The 10,457-nt window shown below is 35.4% G+C and overlaps 1 long non-coding RNA gene across 4 annotated transcripts; it reads left to right on the top strand.

Moving 5' to 3' along the window:
* Positions 1-862: 862 nt before the first annotated feature.
* Positions 863-2,580, top strand: LOC121989963. Of its 4 annotated transcripts, none has more exons than XR_006114377.1 (4): positions 863-913; positions 1,011-1,246; positions 1,330-1,627; positions 2,342-2,557. It is a non-coding gene; the product is annotated as an uncharacterized LOC121989963 (long non-coding RNA). The 4 variants fall into 4 exon arrangements; XR_006114379.1 differs by lacking the exon at positions 863-913 and having other exon boundaries at positions 967-1,246; positions 1,330-1,409; positions 1,540-1,627; positions 2,533-2,580; XR_006114378.1 differs by lacking the exon at positions 863-913 and having other exon boundaries at positions 967-1,246; positions 1,330-1,409; positions 1,540-1,627.
* Positions 2,581-10,457: the final 7,877 nt, after the last annotated feature.

The following is a 10,457-nucleotide window of genomic DNA, read 5'->3' as shown; positions in this document are numbered from 1 at the left end:
ATTTCCCCTGGATCGTCGCCGACGTCTGAGGTATAGCCGTGCCCTAATTTTTGTTCTGGTGCCGTGGGATCAAGCTAGAGCCATCCGATCGTCGACGTGAGGTTGCCTTAGGGGTTCGAAGGTAAGCAACCAGCCCTAATTTTTACATTTACAACTGTTGCATTGATCAATCTGTTCTTATTATTGCTAGTTTTTTCAACTCCTTTGTTTATATTATCGTTGATTTTCAATGATTTCCATCAGCATAGTGATGACCATCTCAACTATTTGGAGTTGATCATATGACCCTTATCCCTCTATTGCCCTCTAAGCCAAGTAATTTCCAAATTAATGACTGAAGTTTTCTTTTATCTTCAACCGCAATGAATTACTTTTACTCTAATCAATTAAAATCCCCAAACTACACTATAAAATTTATTGTCTCCTTTAAACAAGTATATATTATACTTGACCTATTTAACATCTTAATGGCAATAACAAAATAACAATGCCACAAATAACATAACCATTCATGAAATGAGTCAAGTCTATGAGCAAGTGGGAACTACCAAACAACCAAACAGTAAATACATATTGTTAGATTAATATCCCCAAATCTCTAAAATACATCCAAAAATTAACAAGTTACATATGTATCTCTGTGATATTTACCATGTGTGTGAAGCTAAATGTAAACTAGTTGGCGTTGCAGTTCTATGATGGCAATTGTTACCTGCTTGATTGGATTGCAATTCAGGCACGTCATCATACACTTTAAGGTAAAGTACAGGAACTTGGATCTTTAATTTGCCACTAGTGTTGTTTGCATACGTCACACTGTTGAGGAAACTACAGGATCACAAGGAGAGGATTGTGCAGTGAATGATTGCTTCCTTTTGTCTATTAGCATTAGCTTTTTCATTAGACTTCTACGGTACCCACGACATTGTCTTTCTTCCTATTGTGTCGATTTGATTTTTTTTGTTGCTCAGATATTCCCAACCAATTGGAGTTGGTAATCCTTGGTGTAGGCATGCATATGAACAAGGCTTTATACACACCAAGTTATACCTGCATCACTGCTGGGACTGCTGGGGTCATGTTCACTGGGGTTTATGTGCTGGTTGACATCTATGGCTACAGGAAGCCAACCTTGGTCATGGAATGGCTAGGGATGCATGCATTGATGGTCTACATTCTATTAGGTTGCAACATCTTCCCTTTATTTGCCCAAGGATTCTACTTGAGGGAGCCTGAGAACAATATAGTAAGTAAATAAAACCCAACCATTAAACCCTTCCATTGCTATAGATTGTGCTGACCTTTTGTTTTCACTTGGTATATGCACAGTTGAAGGTCATTGGCATTTCCTAAACATCATTTATCTCGTTCACCGCATCATCCTTACCTGGAAAGAATTTCAATCAATGGTAAGAGATGTCAAAGGATCTAATGAATGAGGAAAAGGAGAATGCTTGAAATTATATCAGTATACTTTATCTAAGTGATTGTTTGAACAGTTTTATAGCATGCATCTTGACAATTAATATAATTTTGAAGATCACTATCAAGGAAGAATGTTCAAAGGAAAGTAAAGGCTAAGGAGAAGAAACCATATACTCCTTTCCCTCCTCAGCTACCAAGCAAGGTGAAGTTATTGTTGCAATATGTGAACATTAAATCTCATATTAGACCTTCACACTTATAGATCATTAGTCCTTTTATTTTCCTTTACTAGTTTTAGAAAAAAGAATTTACTTTTTGTTGTATTGCAATATCTGTAGTGCTGCCTCTTCATCGACATCTAAGTAGAAAATCTCATTCATTTCCTTCCTCATTTTCTTAATTAAAAATGTTTATAGTCTACCTTTGATGTAATCACCCACGCATATTCTATGCTTGCAGTTAATGTATTTGTTCTTTGGTCTTATTTCTAAAGTCCATTTCTTCCTCTTAGGAACATCATGTGTTGACAAGTAATGACCCTATTAATATTTCAATTTCTGTACATGGTGATCTAGAAAAGCTTACACTTCTTACTTCTCTAAATCTAGAATTAAATCGTAAGTTAGATTAAATTACAGTTACTTTATCATTTCTTAGTTTTTTTTCTAACTTACATTTGCAATATTTGCATCTCGATTCATTCGATTATGTTCACTTTGTATTCAATATGAAGCTAAAAGGTGTTTTGTACATATTAAAGACTCTTTGGTGGTTTTTTTAGTTTCAATCTACTGCTCTTTTTAACATCTTTATCTTGCTATAATGTTATTCTTTAAGATTATGTTGCATTGATTTCTAAAAGTTGCATGACATCTCTCTACTCTGCCTTCAAAACTAACGATTTATGTTGTTTCAGGTAATTACTGTAGCCATTCCTACTATTGTTTCAAGAGGTTACCATTTATGTTACATAGATAACGCTTTTTTCACTTCTGTTAGATGATTATATCAAATGGTTTTTATGGTTATGTAACATTTATGTAGTGCAATTAGAATCACGCATACTGTTTAGTTTCTAATTTGTAATATATATCTTTATTCGAATAGGTGTCCTCAAGAGTATTGGGAAGAATGCCGACAAGCTAAAAAAATGGAGAGACTTTAACAAATTAAGGAGCACTAGGAGCTGCAATCCATCCTCTTCACCGACATCTAAGTAGAAAATCTCGTGTTATATTGTTCTACCTTTGTTTTAATAGTGTTATCATTTTGTTGGTTGCTTATGAAATTTTGTTGGTTGCTTATGAAATTTCTTCAGAATGTTATAGATATTATTTTTGAATGTTAAAAAATTGTATATTAAATTTTATTTTGAAATTTAGTATTTTGAATGATTTATAATATTAGAAAATTGTGTATTAATTTTTTTTTATTTTTTATCTAAAAAAGACAACGGTTTTTCACCGTTGTCATAGATAGTTTAAAACGGTTGTTGAAGACCCTGTTATTAAAGGTAGACGCTCAAAGACAACGGTGAAAAACTGTTGTCTTTGAAGGAAAAGATAACAGTTTTTCACCGTTGTAAAAATGTTGTCTTTGCCTTCAAAGACAACGGTTAAAAATTGTTGTCTTTGGGCACCCCTTTTAACAACACGGCCTTTAACAACAGTTCAAAATGGGCTACGACAACGGTGAAAAATCGTTGTTGTTAGGCTTTTTTCTTGTAGTGATGTAATTGAACATAAAAGTAAAACAGTTTTCTTTATAAATAAATATTAACCGACCCAACTCCACCACCAATCTGAAAGCATCAATCGAAGACTAGAAGATTTTACCTTTAAGACAGAAACAAGTTTCTCGTGTTCTTCAATCTCCGTAAAATGTTGCTTCCACCTCTCTCAATCCCAATCCTCCCCATTTTCCTCGACCGCGGTCACCTTCTTCTCCTCCTCCATAATATCCTCCTTTCCCGCCTCCGATGCAACCACCCGCAATCCATTCTTGGACGAATAATTGTGGTACCCAGCCACCAACTCGCCCCACCTCTTAGCCTCGCCACGAACGACCCCCTCGATGAGCGAGTCCCAGCTCATAGAGGAAGATCCATCTTTTGAGGCTATAACTTTCTAGAATGGTTTATGCATGTGTGTATCTAGTTGGGGTATCCATATAAGGCGACCAACTTTCACAGCCATGATTAAATTAATAGTATCTCACAGTAAAAAATAACTTATGCATTGCAAAATAAATAAAAAAATGTAATATGAAATGATATAACATAACCGCCACATAAAAAAATCAAGAAATAACTAAATTCAATTAATAAAAGAAGAATTCCTAACATGGTAATTATACCATAGCCTTAGAAAGTAGCAGTTTAACTAAAGTTAATACCTCAATTTCATTTCTTTTAACATTTTCCAGTGAATCATCTCTATAACCTGAATGCCTTCATCAACAGATAAAAAGAGGAGATCTAATCCATAGTTGTGTCGACGATTCGACTGTGATATAACATATGCAAGAACATGTTGACTTTGCATAGAAGAAATTTGTTATTTGTGTGAGAGGAAATTTGAAAAAAAAAAAAATCCATCTTTGAACTAAGGTAATTCTAATTAATTGGAGAATGAAACTATTTACTCTTGGAACATGACAGTAAAAGTTTCCAGTAAATTCCTGTAGAAGCATTGTGTTAATAGAGAAGCTTCACCTTGTATATCCAAATACATTTTTTGTTAAAAGGGAAAAGAATAAATATGACTTGGCATTTGATACTTATTAAATGATGTAAACACAATCTTGTGACATAATAAACTAGTACACAGTTTTTCTTAGGAAATAATAGCATGCCATGATGTTATTTAAATTTCATCCAGAACTCATATACTTATCCCCTAGTGCTCATACCTTCGCAGAGGATCACTCTTTGAGAAAGCCACTACTGAAAACCCCAGTGTCAACATCAGCACCATAAAGAACCTAAACAACCAAAGTCAGCATATGAGTTAGAGTTCTACCTGGCTGCAGGTTCTAGTCGAAACCAATATATGAATAAAGTTTCTATTATTAAGGTATGGAAACAATAAAGGTTCAAGGAAAGAAGAAAGTGGATACAACACATCAAAGTTGTGAAGCCAAATTGTGAAATAAATCAACAGATGAAAATGCATAATGATTATGTATGTCTGCATAGGAAATGTGGTGACACCTCAATCTCTTCTGTTGGTCTTTCCACTATCTGCCAATATTCACCTTCAATATCATCATCGGAAGGTTCCTGCTGGCAGGAGCCTAAAACAAATTTTGCACTTCTGCTAAAATATTATCTCTTGAACTCATCTGCATACGTCTCAAAAGATTCCAGAGTGAAATCTAGACCAGGTACAAATCCAAACCTCTCAACATTGTTACCACAATTAGATTTTGCCTTATCCTCTTCATTGGTATTCTCTATTTTAAGGGCCTTTCTTCTTCCCCTCATGAAGATATGACTTCTGCCCAAAAAAGGAGAAACATAACTCACAATATGTTTTAACTAACCCCTCACTTATTAATTTCTAAAATGATTCATCCAGGTAACAGACCTATAGGATCATCTATCTTCCATACACTGAAGAAAACAGAATTCCCATAAGGAGGAGTTCTCAAGATTCTAAAGAACTGCTGTTTAGCATCATCTTTTGACAAGTGTTCTTGTAAGAAAGCACAAATATAAATAAGCAATAAAAGATGAAGGTAAATATTAGATAAAGAATATTTTGCCAAGATCTTTTTTAAGAATATAGAAGTGTGTTACTTGATTTACAATCAAGTCAAAAATTAAGAAATGATAAACACGGAAGTATTTCGTGGTGTATGCTACGCATGATCATATAGAGGAACATGAAAATAAATGTATATCACATTAAATAATGTGTCTTAAACAAATAATATCAAGCCTTATCCATTAGTAATGAGGCTAGAGTACAATCAGCCATATTTTGGCCAAAGCATTGGAAAAGGAAAAAAAAGCCACGTGTTAAATCAAATATAAGAATGTTGAAATTGATGTGCATTATTAATGAAGCATAGACAGGAATGTTGAAACAGATGTGTAGTATTACTAGACAAGAGAGAGAGAAATCCCATGTGAGAAATTGGATTTAGCCTTAATAAATTATCAAAAGAGAAAATAAACTAAGATGATATGGATACAATTTATATATTCTATAGTTACACAAATTGAATCAATTAAAGAGAACAAGCGAGGATGAAAGAATAACAAACACAACTCTATTATAATTTAAGAAAATATCCGAGTGATCTTGTTTGACATAGAAATTCATAAAGATAAATGGTGACAGAAAATGATTTTTCAGACATTCCTTGTCAACATGGGATGATAGCAACGAGATTTAATAAATTTCATAGTAATCTGCCAGCAATTTTATTTGATTATTATCGAAAATTGAAAATAAATAAGAAAAAAACGTGCATAACACCAAAAAAAACATCTTAGAGAGGGCATAAAACCCATTTTAGCATTCAAAATATGAGCCCACTAGAAGGAAATGATGGAATCCCAAGCAGTCAAACAAGATAGAAATAGAGAAAAGGTCTGGAAGTGGGATGGTTTAATAAAAAGACAGGAATAACTCTAATAACTAGTGAGATAGAATTCCCCTTATCCACTAAGAATGAGGAGAAACCATCACAACTCTAAAGTTTGAAAAGTGGAAAATTAGCATTATAATTAAGTATCAAAGTAAACCAGACTAAAACTGCATCGTGGATTCCTGTTCAGCCATCTTTTCCAGAGGAAACAACATCCTTCAACCATAATGATCGCGGGCGTAAATACTAGCAGCATGAACACAGATTAGAGTTTGACATAACCTAAAGTCTGACGACTACCTTGAATTTCATACTCAAGTTCCTTCAAAGGACCATGCGTAAACCCTAGTAAGGAAACGTAAAAAAAATGAAAAAGAAACAGACGAAGAGAGAACATACCTCTCCGGTGTGGGAGAAGCAGCTGTGGAGATAGTTCTCATCAACCCAGTACTAGAGGTCGCCGATCCACAGGCTGCGGACCTCCTCCAGGGTGGTCGGCTGGTGGTAGCCATGGGAGACGGTGGCAGCCGTGGGTGGGGCGGTGGCGGCAACCCATCCTTGTTGGTGATGCCATTGTTGCTGGTGAGAAGAATCCATCGGATCCTGAAAGGGAAGAAGGCTCGAGAATCGCCAAAACGGCGCCCTCTCCGGCGAATTAATCTTACTGCTAAATACTGAAAAATATAAAACCAACAACTATATTAACATGAAAGGAGAAGGGGCGGCAGGTTTAGGGCTTGGAGAGGAAAGGAGAAAAAAAAACGTGAAGTAGGTGAAGAGATCGACGAAAATGCTTAGGGATCGAGAAGGTAAAGGGGGGAATGCGGCGGCAAAAAATTTCGAGGAGAGGGAAAGAAAAAACGCGGCGGCAAAAAATGGCGAAGGGAAAAAACGGCGAATGAAAAAAACAACTATATTCAACAACACTTAATAGACAACGGTTTTCAAAAACCGTTGTTGTAATCTCAAAAAAATACCCACATAGACAACAGTTTTCAAAAACTGTTGTCGTAGCCTTTAAAAGCAGTTGTCGTAGCCCCAAAAAAATATAAATAGACAACGATTTTTAAAAACCGTTGTCGTAAGCCAAAAAAACTGCTAAAAGACAACAGTTTTTGTTAAAACCGTTGTTAAAAGGCAAAAAGTCAACGATTTAGCATAAAATCGTTGTCGTTTGAGTGTTGTTGAATGAGGATTTTCTTGTAGTGTCGAAATGCAATGTGGGCATCCATCATTGATGCTTACAAGATTTCAAAAAATCTTTCTAAGTTAAAATTAGACGAGTTGTTTTGCGAACTTGAGCTACACGAGCAAACTAATGCCAGAATCGAGAAAGGTATCACTTAGTTTGCAGGTTCCTCCAAGGAAAAGACAAAGACCAAGCCTGAACCAGAAGATGAGTCTGACCAAGATTCAGAAGATGAAGAGTACCTGGTGAACATGGTAAGGAAGATGTTCACTAGGAGGAAGAAGAACTTCAGCAGAAAAGACCTGCAGAAGATCAACTCCACAACTGAACCAAGAAACGTGACCTACTTCAGGTGCAACAAGAAGGGTCACTACAAGCACGAGTGCCCAAAATTGAAGAACAAGAAGTCAAAGACAACCAAGAAGAATGCACTTAAAGCAACGTGGGATGACTCGTCTTCAGAAGAATCGGAGGTTGAAGATCAGAAGCACCGAAGCCACCTCGCGCAAATGGCCCACGAATCAGAGGACGAATCGGAAGACGGGTCTGAACCCGAATCGAGTCACGAGTCCGTACTCATTTCCGAAGGTCCTGAACAGGTATACCTTAGTTTAAATAAGAAATTTTTTTAAAATCATTGCATGTTTAGATAGAAAATTAACTGCAATTGAAAATGAAAATAAAATGTTCCTTGAGGAAAACCAAAACCTCAAGGAACAAATCACAAATTCTAATCCAACTCAAGCTTTAACACTTGAGGAGGAAAATTTAACACTAAAAGCTGAAATTAATAAATTAAAAGGGCTTTTAGAGAAATTTACAACTAGGTCTAAAAATTTAGATCTTATATTAAATAATCAAAAAGCTATTTACAATAAATCTGGACTTGGATACAAGTCAAATTCAAATAAGTCGTTTATATCTCTAATAACCCAACACAAACAACAAATTAAAGCTTGGGTTCCGAAAGCATGCTTAACCACGAAAGTAGGAATTAATCAATATTATATACCCAAAGATAAAATATATTATGTGAAATCAAATAAACCAAATCAAAAGTCAAAATACAAGCCTAAACCAACTAAACCAAAAACAAACTATTTTAGAACCAACCAAAAATCATATTATCATGAAGTTAAATACAATTATAAAAGTAATTGACATAAATCCAAAATTAAAACTAAAATTAGATTAATAATTCAGGGGGAGGCTCCAAAATAGTTGGCACTGTTGGATCGTGAAAGTCGATAGAGGGGGGGGGGTGAATATCGATTTAAAAAGTCAAAAAGAAGATTGAGTACGCAACGGAAAAAATAAAATTAAAGGAACACTAACACAAGTAATTTTTTACTTGGTTCGGAGCCTTGGCCGACTCCTACTCCAAGGCCCGCCGCACTCGTTGAGTGCTTTCGTTGGGCAATCCACTAGCAATTCGAAATATTACAAGTGAAAGTACAATTGCTTTAAAGGAAAAATACCGACAACAATAATGAAAGAAAAAGAAGCGCGTTGTCAGAGGAGCTTCGCAGCGTCGTAGGAGCATAGCATGGTCGAGCAAGTGTTGGAAGATCTTGTTGTTCGTTGTGACTTTGTTCCAGGGTGCATCCTCCTTATATATGTAACGACCCCACCCTCCTCTCTACTAGTCTGTGAGGGTGGGACGTTACTGTACTATTAACTTTACTTAACTAGTGTCGCTCACATATTGACAGTAATACTTGAAACTCTTTGAAAACTCTAAACATGCAATTTAGTAGCAGCTGGAAACATAAATAGCTCATCTATACATTCTACTCAAGCATTTGTTCTCAACTAAAACATATATATCTGCACATGCATGCGACAGTGATACAACTCAAATAATGAGACTAATGTGCATAGCAATTTAAATGGAAGAATTCTAAAACATAAAAGCATTCTATGAATAAACCATCAACATAAAAGAATAATTCTAACAATGCAAGAAAGACTTAATCCACCTAAATTTCACAACCAGTCTAAATACAAAATCTTAATAAATTCTTTAGCAAGGTCCCAAGGCTTCCAAAGTCCATACATCACACATCCATCCCGCACCTCCTTGTCGCCTTCCTTCACTATAGCTTTCCTTTTCCTTTATCTGCAGTAAGAGGAAATGCAACTATAAGCGGATGCTTAGTAAGTGCTGTCTACTCACAAAACTCGATGTGCATGTATATATATATCTATGCCAAAAACTAAAACTGAATGCTTTAAAAGAAAAACTGCTCATGCTCTTCTAATAGCAAAGGAATCAAAACATACTGAAATGCTAAACATGTAAGGCTGCTCATCTAATAACAAAGAAATCATAACAGACTGAAAAATCTAAATAACATGCTAGAATAAAAGAGCTAAACTTGCTGATTTATAAACCCATGTGAAACTTATTTCATTTATTCCAAAACTTACACTCTTATACTTCAAATTAATAATCTCTTGAGCCCAGGCTTTGTACCATTGCGCGCTCCCTAATAGAAACTGAGGTAGCGAGCCACCAGTCCTACAAGGGTAAAGATCTTGGTTTTACCAGGGCTGAGACCTCGGAACCGGTCACCTGGATTTGTTTAACGACAACCTCGGAAGTCGGGTACTATCCTCTTCAAGTAAAATACTTGTTACTTGTTAATACTTCTAATAAAAGAAGGCCTTATACAAAACTACAATGCTTAAACAATTCTAAAACTGCAACGCTTAAACAATTCTAAAACTACAACGCTTAAATAATTCTAAAACTGAAATGCTTAAACGAAAATCTACATACAATGCTTAACAAAAATCTGCATACAATGCCTATTTCTTAAAGCCGTTCACACTAAACAAAGCCAGAAAAATGATAACTCTGCACGGTAGAAGCAATAAATCTGCACTGCTACTACAGGCTGTTCACGCCTGGTTACAAATCAGCAAAGGACCTACAGTTAATATGAAATTGGTGGCTGTTCTTGCTCAGAATTCACAAAGTAATTTATACTAGAATTGCTAAACTAGACAGAGAAAAGATCTAAACTACACGTTAAAGAAATAGCAATAAAAGATCTATCGAATACTCCCAAAACTAAGGCTATTCATGCCCATTGCACAGCACAAACAAACCCAAAACAGTAAGCCCCAAGGGTTGTTCGTGTCCCTCTTGTAGCACAATCAAGTTAAGCTTGCTGGAATTTTAAAACAAAACCCATGTAAAAACTTGTTCAAAGCTTATGCTTTTATAGAGTGACAGAAATCT

The sequence above is a fragment of the Zingiber officinale genome, chromosome 6B, assembly GCF_018446385.1.
Source record: "Zingiber officinale cultivar Zhangliang chromosome 6B, Zo_v1.1, whole genome shotgun sequence".
Classification (NCBI taxonomy): Eukaryota; Viridiplantae; Streptophyta; class Magnoliopsida; order Zingiberales; family Zingiberaceae; genus Zingiber; species Zingiber officinale.
This window is presented reverse-complemented; position numbering and strand designations above follow the sequence as displayed.